The sequence below is a fragment of the Lissotriton helveticus genome, chromosome 7, assembly GCF_964261635.1.
Source record: "Lissotriton helveticus chromosome 7, aLisHel1.1, whole genome shotgun sequence".
NCBI classification, from domain to species: Eukaryota; Metazoa; Chordata; class Amphibia; order Caudata; family Salamandridae; genus Lissotriton; species Lissotriton helveticus.
Genome location: NC_136068.1, coordinates 42,271,568 through 42,285,311, shown reverse-complemented (window position 1 = coordinate 42,285,311; position 13,744 = coordinate 42,271,568).

The window sequence follows — 13,744 nt, the reverse complement described above, 5'->3', positions numbered from 1 at the left end:
GGTCCCTCCGTCCCTGGGCCTACACAGTACTGTAACCGCTCCCTCCATCCATGGGCCTGCACAGTACTGTAACCGGTCCCTCCATCCACAGGCCTACACAGTACTGTAACCGGTCCCTCCATCCATGGGTCTACACAGTACTGTGACCGGTCCCTCCATCCATGGGCCTACACAGTACTGTAACCGGTCCCTCCATCCATGGGCCTACACAGTACTGTGACCGGTCCCTCCATCCATGGGCCTACACAGTACTGTAACCGGTCCCACCATCCATGGGCCTACACAGAACTGTAACCGGTCCCTCCATCCATGGGCTTACACAGTACTGTAACCGGTCCCTCTATCCATGAGCCTACACAGTACTGTAACCGGTCCCTCCATCCATGGGTCTACACAGTACTGTAACCGGTCCCTCCATCCATGGGCCCACACAGTACTGTAACCGGTCCCTCCATCCATGGGCTTACACAGTACTGTAACCGGTCCCTCCATCCATGGGCTTACACAGTACTGTAACCAGTACCTCTATCCATGGGCCTACACAGAACTGTAACCGGTCCCTCTATCCATGGGCTTACACAGTACTGTAACCGGTCCCTCTATCCATGGGCCTACACAGTACTGTAACCGGTCCCTCCATCCATGGGCTTACACAGTACTGTAACCGGTTCCCTATCCATGGGCTTACACAGTACTGTAACCAGTACCTCTATCCATGGGCCTACACTTTACTGTAACCAGTCCCTCTATCCATGGGCCTACACAGAACTGTAACCGGTCCCTCCACCCATGGGCTTACACAGTACTGTAACCGGTCCCTCCATCCATGGGCCCACACAGTACTGTAACCGGTCCCTCCATCCATAGGCCTACACAGTACTGTAACCGGTCCCTCCATCCATGGGCCCACACAGTACTGTAACCGGTCCCTCCATCCACAGGCCTACACAGTACTGTAACCGGTCCCTCCATCCATGGGTCTACACAGTACTGTGACCGGTCCCTCCATCCATGGGCCTACACAGTACTGTAACCGGTCCCTCCATCCATGGGCCTACACAGTACTGTGACCGGTCCCTCCATCCATGGGCCTACACAGTACTGTAACCGGTCCCTCCATCCACAGGCCTACACAGTACTGTAACCGGTCCCTCCATCCATGGGTCTACACAGTACTGTGACCGGTCCCTCCATCCATGGGCCTACACAGTACTGTAACCGGTCCCTCCATCCATGGGCCTACACAGTACTGTGACCGGTCCCTCCATCCATGGGCCTACACAGTACTGTAACCGGTCCCTCCATCCATGGGCCTACACAGTACTGTAACCGGTCCCTCCACCAATAGGCCTACACAGTACTGTAACAAGTCCCTCCATCAATGGGCCTACACAGAACTGTAACCGGTCCCTCCCTCCCTGGGCCTACACAGTACTGTAACCGGTCCCTCCATCCCTGTGCCTACACAGTACTGTAACCGGTCCCTCCATCCATGGGTCTACAGAGTACTGTAACCGGTCCCTCCATCCATGGGCCTACACAGTACTGTAACCGGTCCCTCCATCCATGGGCCTACACAGCACTGTAACCGGTCCTTCTTTTCAGGGGCCTACACAGTACTGTCCCCGGTCCCTCCATCCATGGGCCTACACAGTACTGTAACCGGTCCCTCCATCCATGGGCCTACACAGTACTGTCCCCGGTCCCTCCATCCATGGGCCTACTCAGTACTGTAACAAGTCCCTCCATCCATGGGCTTACACAGTACTGTAACCGCTCCCTCCATCCCTGGGCCTACACAGTACTGTAACCGGTCCCTCCACCAATAGGCCTACACAGTACTGTAACAAGTCCCTCCATCAATGGGCCTACACAGAACTGTAACCGGTCCCTCCATCCCTGGGCCTACATGGTACTGTAACCGGTCCCTCCATCCCTGTGCCTACACAGTACTGTAACCGGTCCCTCCATCAATGGGCCTACACAGAACTGTAACCGGTCCCTCCATCCCTGGGCCTACACAGTACTGTAACCGGTCCCTCCATCCCTGTGCCTACACAGTACTGTAACCGGTCCCTCCATCCATGGGTCTACAGAGTACTGTAACCGGTCCCTCCATCCATGGGCCTACACAGTACTGTAACCGGTCCCTCCATCCATGGGCCTACACAGCACTGTAACCGGTCCTTCTTTCCAGGGGCCTACACAGTACTGTACCCGGTCCCTCATCCATGGGTCTACACAGAACTGTAACTGGTCTCTCCATCCTTGGGACTACACAGTACTGTAACCGGTCCTTCTATCACGGGGCATACACAGTACTGTAACCGGTCTCTCCATCCTTGGGCCTACACAGCACTGTAACCGGTCCCTCTATCCATGAGCCTACACAGTACTGTAACCAGTCCCTCTATCCATGGGACTACACAGTACTGTAACCGGTCCCTCCGTCCATGGGCCTACACAGTACTGTAACCGGTCCCACCATCCATGGGCGTACACAGTACTGTAACCGGTCCCTCTATCGATGGGACTACACAGTACTGTAACCGGTCCCTCTATCGATGGGACTACACAGTACTGTAACCGGTCCCTCCGTCCATGGGCCTACACAGTACTGTAACCAGTCCCACCATCCATGGGCGTACACAGTACTGCAACCGGTCCCTCTATCCATGGGCCTACACAGTACTGTAACCGGTCCCATTATCCATTGGCCTACACAGTACTGTAACCGGTCCCTCTATCCATGGGCCTATACAGTACTGTAACCGGTCCCTCTATCCATTGGACTACACAGCACTGTAACCGGTCCTTCTATCCAGGGGCCTACACAGTACTGTAACTGGTCCCTTTAGCCATGGGCCGACACAGTACTGTAACCGGTGCCTCTATACATGGGACTACACAGTACTGTAACCGCTCCCGCTATCCATGGGCCTACACAGAACTGTAACCGGTCCCTCCATCCCTGGGCCCACACAGTACTGTAACGGGTCCCTCCCTCCATGGGCCTACACAGTACTGTAACGGTCCCTCCATCCATGGGCCTACACAGTACTGTAACCCCTCCCTCCATCCTTGGGTCTACACAGTACTGTAACCCGTCCCTCCATCTATGAGCCTACACGGTACTGTAACCCGTCCCTCCATCCATGGGCCTACACAGTACTGTAACCGGTCCTTCCATCCATGGGTCTACACAGTACTGTAACCGGTCCCTCCATCCATGGGCCTACACAGCACTGTAACCGGTCCTTCTTTCCAGGGGCCTACACAGTACTGTAACCGGTCCCTCTATCCATGGGCCTACACAGTACTGTAACCGGTCCTTCCATCCATGGGTCTACACGGTGCTGTAACCAGTCCCTCCATCCATGGGCCTACACAGCACTGTAACCGGTCCTTCTTTCCAGGGGCCTACACAGTACTGTAACCGGTCCTTCTATCCAGGGGCCTACACAGTACTGTAACCGGTCTCTCCATCCTTGGGCCTACACAGTACTGTAACAGGTCTCTCCATCCTTGGGCCTACACAGTACTGTAACCGGTCCCTTCATCCCTGGGCCTACACAGCACTGTAACCGGTCCTTCTATCCAGGGGCCTACACAGTACTGTACCGGGTCCCTCTATCCATGGGCCTACACAGTACTGTAACCGGTCCCTCTATCCATGGGACTACACAGTACTGTAACCGGTCCCTCCATCCATGGGCCTACACAGTACTGTAACCGGTCCCACCATCGATGAACACAGTACTGTAACCGGCCCCTCTATCCATGGGACTACACAGTACTGTAACCGGTCCCTCTATCCATGGGCTTACACAGTACTGTAACCGGTCCCTCTATCGATTGGCCTACACAGTACTGTAACCGGTCCCTCTATCCATGGGCCTATACAGTACTGTAACCGGTCCCTCTATTCATTGGACTACACAGTACTTTAACCAGTCCCTCCATCACTGGGCCTACACAGCACTGTAACCGGTCCTTCTATCCAGGGGCCTACACAGTACTGTAACTGGTCCCTTTAGCCATGGGCCGACACAGTACTGTAACTGGTCCCTCTTTCCATGGGACTACACAGTACTGTAACCGCTCCCTCTATCCATGGGCCTACACAGAACTGTAACCGGTCCCTCCATCCATGGGCCTACACAGAACTGTAACCGGTCCCTCCATCCCTGGGCCCACACAGTACTGTAACCGGTCACTGTAACCGGTCCCTCCATCCATGGGCCTACACAGTACTGTAACCGGTCCCACCATCCATGGGCCTACACATTACTGTAACCGGCCCCTCCATCCATGGGCCTACACAGTACTGTAACACGTCCCTCCATACTTGGGTCTACACAGTACTGTAACCTGTCCCTCCATCCTTGGTTCTACACAGTACTGTATATGGTCCCTCCATCCTTGGGTCTACATTGTACTGTAACCCGTCCCTCCATCCATGGGTCTACACAGTACTGTATCCGGTCCCTCCATCCATGGGCCTACACAGTACTGTAACCGGTCCCTCCATCCATGGGCCTACACAGTACTGTAACACGTCCCTCCATCCTTGGGTCTACACAGTACTGTAACCCGTCCCTCCATCCATGGTTCTACACAGTACTGTATATGGTCCCTCCATCCATGGGCCTACACAGTACTGTAACCGGTCCCTCTATTCATGAGCCTACACAGTACTGTAACCGGTCCCTCTATCCATGGGCTTACACAGTACTGTAACCGGTCCCTCTATCCGAGGGGCCTACACAGTACTGTAACCGGTCCTTCTATCCAGGGGCCTACACAGTACTGTAACCGGTCCCTCCATCCATGGGCCTACACAGTACTGTAACCGGTCCCTCCATCCCTGGGCCTACACAGTTCTGTAACCGGTCCCTCCATCCCTAGGCTTACACAGTACTGTAACCAGTCTCTCTATGCATGAGCTTACACAGTACTGTAACCGGTCCCTCCATCCATGGGCCTACACAGTACTGTAACACGTCCCTCCACCCTTAAGTCTACACAGTACTGTAACCCGTCCCTCCATCCATGGTTCTACATAGTACTGTTTACGGTCGCTCCATCCTTGGGTCTACACAGTACTGTAACCCGTCCCTCCATCCATGGGTCTACACAGTACTGTATCCGGTCCCTCCATCCATGGGCCTAAACAGTACTGTAACCGGTCCCTCCATCCATGGGCCTACACAGCACTGTAACACGTCCCTCCATCCTTGGGTCTACACAGTACTGTATATAGTCCCTCCATCCATGGGCCAACACAGTACTGTAACCGGTCCCTCTATTCATGGGCCTACACAGTACTGTAACCGGTCCCTCTATCCATGGGCCTACACAGTACTGTAACCGGTCCCTCTATCCGAGGGGCCTACACAGTACTGTAACCGGTCCTTCTATCCAGGGGCCTACACAGTACTGTAACCGGTCCCTCCATCCATGGGCCTACACAGTACTGTAACCGGTCCCTCCATCCCTGGGCCTACACAGTTCTGTAACCGGTCCCTCCATCCCTAGGCTTACACAGTACTGTAACCAGTCTCTCTATCCATGAGCTTACACAGTACTGTAACCGGTCCCTCCATCCATGGGCCTACACAGTACTGTAACACGTCCCTCCATCCTTGGGTCTACACAGTACTGTAACCCGTCCCTCCATCCATGGTTCTACATAGTACTGTATATGGTCGCTCCATCCTTGGGTCTACACAGTACTGTAAGCCGTCCCTCCATCCATGGGTCTACACAGTACTGTATCCGGTCCCTCCATCCATGGGCCTACAGAGTACTGTAACCAGTCCCTCCATCCATGGGCCTACACAGTACTGTAACACGTCCCTCCATCCTTGGGTCTACACAGTACTGTAACCCGTCCCTCCATCCATGGTTCTACACAGTACTGTATATGGTCCCTCCATCCATGGGCCTACACAGTACTGTAACCGGTCCCTCTATTCATGGGCCTACACAGTACTGTAACCGGTCCCTCTATCCATGGGCTTACACAGTACTGTAACTGGTCCCTCTATCCATGGGCCTACACAGTACTGTAACCGGTCCCTCTATCCGAGGGGCCTACACAGTACTGTAACCGGTCCTTCTATCCAGGGGCCTACACAGTACTGTAACCGGTCCCTCCATCCATGGGCCTACACAGTACTGTAACCGGTCCCTCCATCCCTGGGCCTACACAGTTCTGTAACCGGTCCCTCCATCCCTAGGCTTACACAGTACTGTAACCAGTCTCTCTATCCATGAGCTTACACAGTACTGTAACCGGTCCCTCCATCCATGGGCCTACACAGTACTGTAACACGTCCCTCCATCCTTGGGTCTACACAGTACTGTAACCCGTCCCTCCATCCATGGTTCTACATAGTACTGTATATGGTCGTTCCATCCTTGGGTCTACACAGTACTGTAAGCCGTCCCTCCATCCATGGGTCTACACAGTACTGTATCCGGTCCCTCCATCCATGGGCCTACAGAGTACTGTAACCAGTCCCTCCATCCATGGGCCTACACAGTACTGTAACACGTCCCTCCATCCTTGGGTCTACACAGTACTGTAACCCGTCCCTCCATCCATGGTTCTACACAGTACTGTATATGGTCCCTCCATCCATGGGCCTACACAGTACTGTAACCGGTCCCTCTATCCATGGGCTTACACAGGACTGTAACCGGTCCTTCTATCCAGGGGCCTACACAGTACTGTAACCGGTCCCTCCATCCATGGGCCTACACAGTACTGTAACCGGTCCCTCCATCCCTGGGCCTACACAGTTCTGTAACCGGTCCCTCCATCCCTAGGCTTACACAGTACTGTAACCAGTCTCTCTATCCATGAGCTTACACAGTACTGTAACCGGTCCCTCTATCCATGGGCCTACACTTTACTGTAACCAGTACCTCTATCCATGGGCCTACACAGTACTGTAACATATTCAAAATACAAATATTAGCAGTATGGGCCATTCAATGTTGCACTAGTATACATCTCTAGTCAATGTATCAATTCTAAGTGCTCTACTTTTAATGATCCCATTGCATAAAAGTCACAAATAATACAAATACTCATGGACAAAAGTGAAAAGGAGCATATTATATATATATATATATATATATATATATATATATATATATATATACCCAAGTACCTGCATTTAGGAGGAGGAGCCGAGAGACTGCTACTTAGGGGGCAGTCTCTATGTCCAGGACTTACCAGCCAGCCTGTGAAGCCGGCACTGATGACGGCCATTTCCGGCTAGAAACGCGTCTGCCATAGCATTTCACGGACTGCGAGGACAAAGCTGTGTTCTGCTTGAATAAATCCTTTGTTGGCACTCGGAGCTGTGTCCTGCTTACTTTCTTTGGAGGTGAGAGTGTGGTTTTGGATGTATAGTACCGGGTTGACGATACCGGTACAAGGACACACCCTCTCCATCTGGTGCTCCGCGTTTAAAAGGCAAAAACTGTGGTATAGCACGAGGAGTGCACAACGCGGCGTCCCCCCAAGCAAAAGTCATTGCCACCAGGCAGTTATTTCACGCAAGAGGAGAGAGTAGGCAGTATCATACTGCCTGATAAGAGTGCCAACGGAGGTTCAAGCTGAAAAACAAACCTGGGAGTAGTATGGAGGCACACAGTCCTGCGCCATGAATTTGGGACACCACGGAGGTGTTTGGTTTACCCCATCACTGTATGCGGCACCACAATGGACTCCAGTTCCCACCATGCATCACTCTTTTGAATCACAAGCATCCACCCAAGTACCGGCATTTAGGAGGAGGAGCCGAGAGACTACTACTTAGGGGGCAGTCTCTATGTCCAGGACTTACCAGCCAGCCTGTGAAGCCGGCACTGATGACGGCCATTTCCGGCTAGAAACACGTCTGCCATAGCGTTTCACGGACTGCGAGGACAAAGCTGTGTTCTGCTTGAATAAATCCTTTGTTGGCACTCGGAGCTGTGTCCTGCTTACTTTCTTTGGAGGTGAGCGTGTGGTTTTGGATGTATAGTACCGGGTTGCCGATACCGGTACAAGGACACACCCTCTCGATCTGGTGCTCCGCGTTTAAAAGGCAAAAACTGTGGTATAGCACGAGGAGTGCACAACGCGGCGCCCCCCCAAGCAAAAGTCATTGCCACCAGGCAGTTATTTCACGCAAGGGGAGAGAGTAGGCAGTATCATACTGCCTGATAAGAGTGCCAACGGAGGTTCAAGCTGAAAAACAAACCTGGGAGTAGTATGGAGGCACACAGTCCTGCGCCATGAATTTGGGACACCACGGAGGTGTTTGGTTTACCCCATCACTGTATGCGGCACCACGATGGACTCCAGTTCCCACCATGCATCACTCTTTTGAATCACAAGCATCCACCCAAGTACCGGCATTTAGGAGGAGGAGCCGAGAGACTGCTACTTAGGGGGCAGTCTCTATGTCCAGGACTTACCAGCCAGCCTGTGAAGCCGGCACTGATGACGGCCATTTCCGGCTAGAAACGCGTCTGCCATAGCGTTTCACGGACTGCGAGGACAAAGCTGTGTTCTGCTTGAATAAATCCTTTGTTGGCACTCGGAGCTGTGTCCTGCTTACTTTCTTTGGAGGTGAGCGTGTGGTTTTGGATGTATAGTACCGGGTTGCCGATACCGGAACAAGGACACACCCTCTCGATCTGGTGCTCCGCGTTTAAAAGGCAAAAACTGTGGTATAGCACGAGGAGTGCACAACGGGGCACCCCCCCCAAGCAAAAGTCATTGCCACCAGGCAGTTATTTCACGCAAGGGGAGAGAGTAGGCAGTATCATACTGCCTGATAAGAGTGCCAACGGAGGTTCAAGCTGAAAAACAAACCTGGGAGTAGTATGGAGGCACACAGTCCTGCGCCGTGAATTTGGGACACCACGGAGGTGTTTGGTTTACCCCATCACTGTATGCGGCACCACGATGGACTCCAGTTACCACCACGCATCACTCTTTTGAATCACAAGCATCCACCCAAGTACCTGCATTTAGGAGGAGGAGCCGAGAGACTGCTACTTAGGGGGCAGTCTCTATGTCCAGGACTTACCAGCCAGCTTGTGAAGCCGGCACTGATGACGGCCATTTCCGGCTAGAAACGCGTCTGCCATAGCGTTTCACGGACTGCGAGGACAAAGCTGTGTTCTGCTTGAATAAATCCTTTGTTGGCACTCGGAGCTGTGTCCTGCTTACTTTCTTTGGAGGTGAGCGTGTGGTTTTGGATGTATAGTACCGGGTTGCCGATACCGGTACAAGGACACACCCTCTCGATCTGGTGCTCCGCGTTTAAAAGGCAAAAACTGTGGTATAGCACGAGGAGTGCACAACGCGGCGCCCCCCCAAGCAAAAGTCATTGCCACCAGGCAGTTATTTCACGCAAGGGGAGAGAGTAGGCAGTATCATACTGCCTGATAAGAGTGCCAACGGAGGTTCAAGCTGAAAAACAAACCTGGGAGTAGTATGGAGGCACACAGTCCTGCGCCATGAATTTGGGACACCACGGAGGTGTTTGGTTTACCCCATCACTGTATGCGGCACCACGATGGACTCCAGTTCCCACCATGCATCACTCTTTTGAATCACAAGCATCCACCCAAGTACCTGCATTTAGGAGGAGGAGCTGAGAGACTGCTACTTAGGGGGCAGTCTCTATGTCCAGGACTTACCAGCCAGCCTGTGAAGCCGGCACTGATGACGGCCATTTCCGGCTAGAAATGCGTCTGCCATAGCGTTTCACGGACTGCGAGGACAAAGCTGTGTTCTGCTTGAATAAATCCTTTGTTGGCACTCGGAGCTGTGTCCTGCTTAGTTTCTTTGGAGGTGAGCGTGTGGTTTTGGATATATATATATATATATATATATATATATATATATATATAAACTTGATTCCAAGTACAATAGACCACAGCAATCAATCACATCCAATGATATTCATCGCGGAGTCTAGTTCGTCTATGTCAAATCCACTTTATTGAGTTGTATTACATATGCACATCAGCCCAGCCAACGCGTTTCGTCCGACAGGACTTCATCATGGTTGGATTTGTCCTTCAAAAAAGCACAGTGTCTTGGTGTAAGAGAAATAAAAGGTGAATGGTGTCCCACGAAAGTTCCAATTCCAATGTGTGGTGTATTATCTTCTGACATGATCTGCCTCGTCCGAGTCAGAGTTTTAAATCACGAGCAAACGATCTGTGATTTATATACGAGGAGGGGAAAATTAAATACATTTTCCCCTCGTTGTCTGTCGAAATCCCTCCCCCTCAAGATTTTTGAGCAAGAAAGACATGAAAGCAAACAAATCATTTGAATTTCAAATTTGTTTTATTAAGGTCAAGAGCAAGAATAACAGGCACAGTAAGGCGGTAAGCATGCAGTAGGGTTATGTAGCGAGCGAGACAGACAGGCACGTCTTCTCTGAGAGGCCATTCAGAAGCATATAAATCACACCTACACAGTATGGCGATGCCGGCATATAGTTGAAGGTGCCATGTAAGAATTACAACCAAACAAAACCAAAGGAAGAACTCAACCCCCCACCCTCCACCCAACAGCCCCTCCATCCTCCCCCCTCCCCGACCAGTATGCCAGTAGTTCGGAGTCTCCCTGAGTGCACTCTCGGGCTGACAAGTAGCAAGGTGTTTAAGGTTGTGGCGGAGCCTGTGGTGGGTCTGTGAGCCGCAGAATGCGAAGGTATTTGGGGCAAGTGATTTCGTGAAATTCCCTGGATAAGAGGGACAGGAGCGGGTGCCAGGTCTTCTGGAAGGAGTCAGTCGATTGTGTGAGTGTGGCCTGGATGCGTTCCATGCCCAGTGTGAACCACAGTTTGTGTAACCAGCCAGTGTGGGTGGGTAATGTGGTGGAACCCCAGAGTGACAGAACGTGTTGCGACGCTGCTTGCATGGCGATTCCCATCTGTTTGCCTCGCAGTGACCTTAAGGGAAATGTGAGCGCATTGGGTAGCCCTAGGATAGTGTATGCAGGAAAGCGCGGGACTTCAGTTTCAAAGGTGGAATCAATATCATCCAGTACCGCTTTCCAGTACCCTTGCAGAGCGTCGCAGTCCCACAGGAGGTGGGTCAGAGTGCCCCTTGCGCCGCAGCCTCTCCAACACAGAGCGCTTCGGAGAGGATTGCCCTGATTGAGTCTCGCCGGGGTAAGGTGCCAATAGATGGCCAATTTTATCGCCGACTCCCTGGCCGCAGTGTTACGGGTGGTGTGTGCCGCTCTATAGAATACAAACCCCCATTCCATGGGCGAAAGTGTTCTTCCGAGCTCCGATTCCCAGCGCCTTTGCCCCGCCGTTTTAACTGGGCCGGCCACAGGTGATAACATTTTGTAAAGGTCCGATATCAGGTGCCTATCCGAGTCTTTCGTGATCAGCCATTTCTCAAACGGCGTCATTGGTCGAGCAACTAGGGGAGCGTGGTCTGGGTGCGTGAGCCAGTGGCGCAGCTGGAAGTATTGGAACATGTGAGGTTTAGTCACTCCGTAGCCTTGTGTGATGTCGGCAAGGGGGAGGAAGCCCTCTAGGTCAAAGAGATGACCGGCTGAGCGGCAATCTGTGCTCCGCCACTGCAGGAAGGCACGGGGATCGGTGCCCGGCGGGAAGTCCGGGTTATCAAAGAGCGGAGTGAGCGGGGAGGGGAAGGTCGTCAGGCCCCGCCTGACCGCCACCGTGTCCCACGTCCTCATGACGGTGCGAGTAACCGGGGAGCAGGGAAGGCATCGCGGTCTATGCTGGCGGGCAAGAAACGGTACCTTCCACAGCGACATCTGAGCCATCGCTCTGTCTTGAAAGAGCCATCTCTTTTCCGACTCTGGCCTGTACCATTCCACCAAATAGCGGAGCTGTGAGGCCTGAAAATATTGCTTGAGGTTAGGGATCCCGAGTCCCCCCTCGTCAATGCGTCTGTGCGCCACCTGTTTGTGCAGTCGTGCGCGTTTCTTTTCCCAGATGAACTGGTGGAAGGCATTTTGCAAGTCAGCAATCGTACCTGGCGGCGGCGTGACCGGAAGGGTCTGGAAGATGTATAAGATCTTGGGCAAGGCTGACATTTTTACAGCCGCTATGCGGCCCAACAAGGAGAGGGGTTGCTTTGACCAGCGCGCGAGGTCGGCTCGAATTTGAGAGGTAAGTATTTTATAGTTAAGGGTCACCGTTGAGTCCGTGGAAGCAGTGAGGGTAATCCCCAGGTATGGAAGCTGCGCGGAGGATTGCAAGTCGCAGCCAAAATCAGGTGGTGGGGTAATAGGGAGGGCGTTCTTGCCCAGGGGTAAGATCAAGGATTTCCCCCGGTTGATTTTGAAGCCCGATACCGCTCCGAAGCTCTCCACTTCCTCCAGGAAAGCAGGTATAGAGCTGGACGGTCGGTCCAAAGCAGCGATGATATCATCGGCGTACAGTCCCACCACGTGGGGTTCATGGCCAAAGGAGATACCGCTAATGCGAGGGTTATCTCGGATTTTCTGCGCCAGGGGTTCCACGTACAGGGCGAACAGAAGGGGCGAGAGGGGGCACCCCTGACGTGTGCCTCGTTGAATTTCGAAGGGGTCCGATTTGAGGCCGCCCAGCCGGACCCGGGCCATAGGATGGTGATAGCAGCTCGCGATCCATGCTTGGAACCGGCCGCCCAGTTGGTATCGCTGCAGGACTTTTTGTAGGTAGGTCCAGTCGACACGATCGAACGCTTTTTCCGCGTCGATGGCCAGAAGCACCGAGTCCGAGACCTGAAAGTGAGATTTATCCACGAGGTGCAGTAATCGTTTAGTGTTATCACTGCATTGTCGGTTCGGGACAAAGCCCGATTGATCCGGCTCGAGGATACCCGGAAGGCAGGGGCCCAAGCGGGCCGCCAGCACCCCAGTGAATAGCTTTAAATCCAAGTTGAGTAAGGAGATTGGACGGAACGCAGAGCAGTGCGTCGGGGATTTGCCCGGTTTGGGCAGCACCACTACGTCAGCTGCCAGCATGTCCGGCGGGATGGAGCTTGGGCCTTCGAAAGAATTAAACAATCTCGTGAGTACCGGAGCTAGTGTATGGCCGAAGAGCTTGTAGAAGCCCGAGGAAAAGCCATCAGGGCCCGGTGATTTGAGCGGGCGGAGGCGTGAGATGGCGGCCAGGACCTCATCAGGGCGGATGGGAGCATCTAAGGCCTCCACTGATGCTGGGCATAGTGGCGTGATTGCCGCCGATTGCAAGTATGCGTCAATGTCGGACGGCGAGACTCTATCTTCACTGTACAGAGAAGCGTAAAAGGAGCGGAAGGCGTTAGCTACCTGCGCGTCTTCAGTGAGCGCGGTACCGGAGTCGTCCAAGAGGGTAGTGATTTTTGAGCGGTGAGTTTTGGCTTTTAAGGCACTGGCAAGAAGGCGTCCGGTGCGATTACCTCCTACGTAGTACGTATGGCGGAGGCGAAGAGCGGCAAATTCTGCTCTGTCTGTATCGATGCCGGCTAGTTGGGCCCTGGCGGCTTTCAGTTGACGCCAGATCCTCGGGGCGCAGGTGCGGCTATGAACTCTTTCAAGTTCAGCTACTTGTGCTGAGAGTTCAGCTCTCTTTTCTTTGCGGACCTTGGCGTCAGCGTCAGCGATGGCGATCAGCTCCCCCCTGACTACTGCCTTCAAGGCGCCCCAGAGAGACGACACCGAAACTGCAGGGGTGTCATTGGTGGCGAGGTAGTCCGAGATGCATTTGTG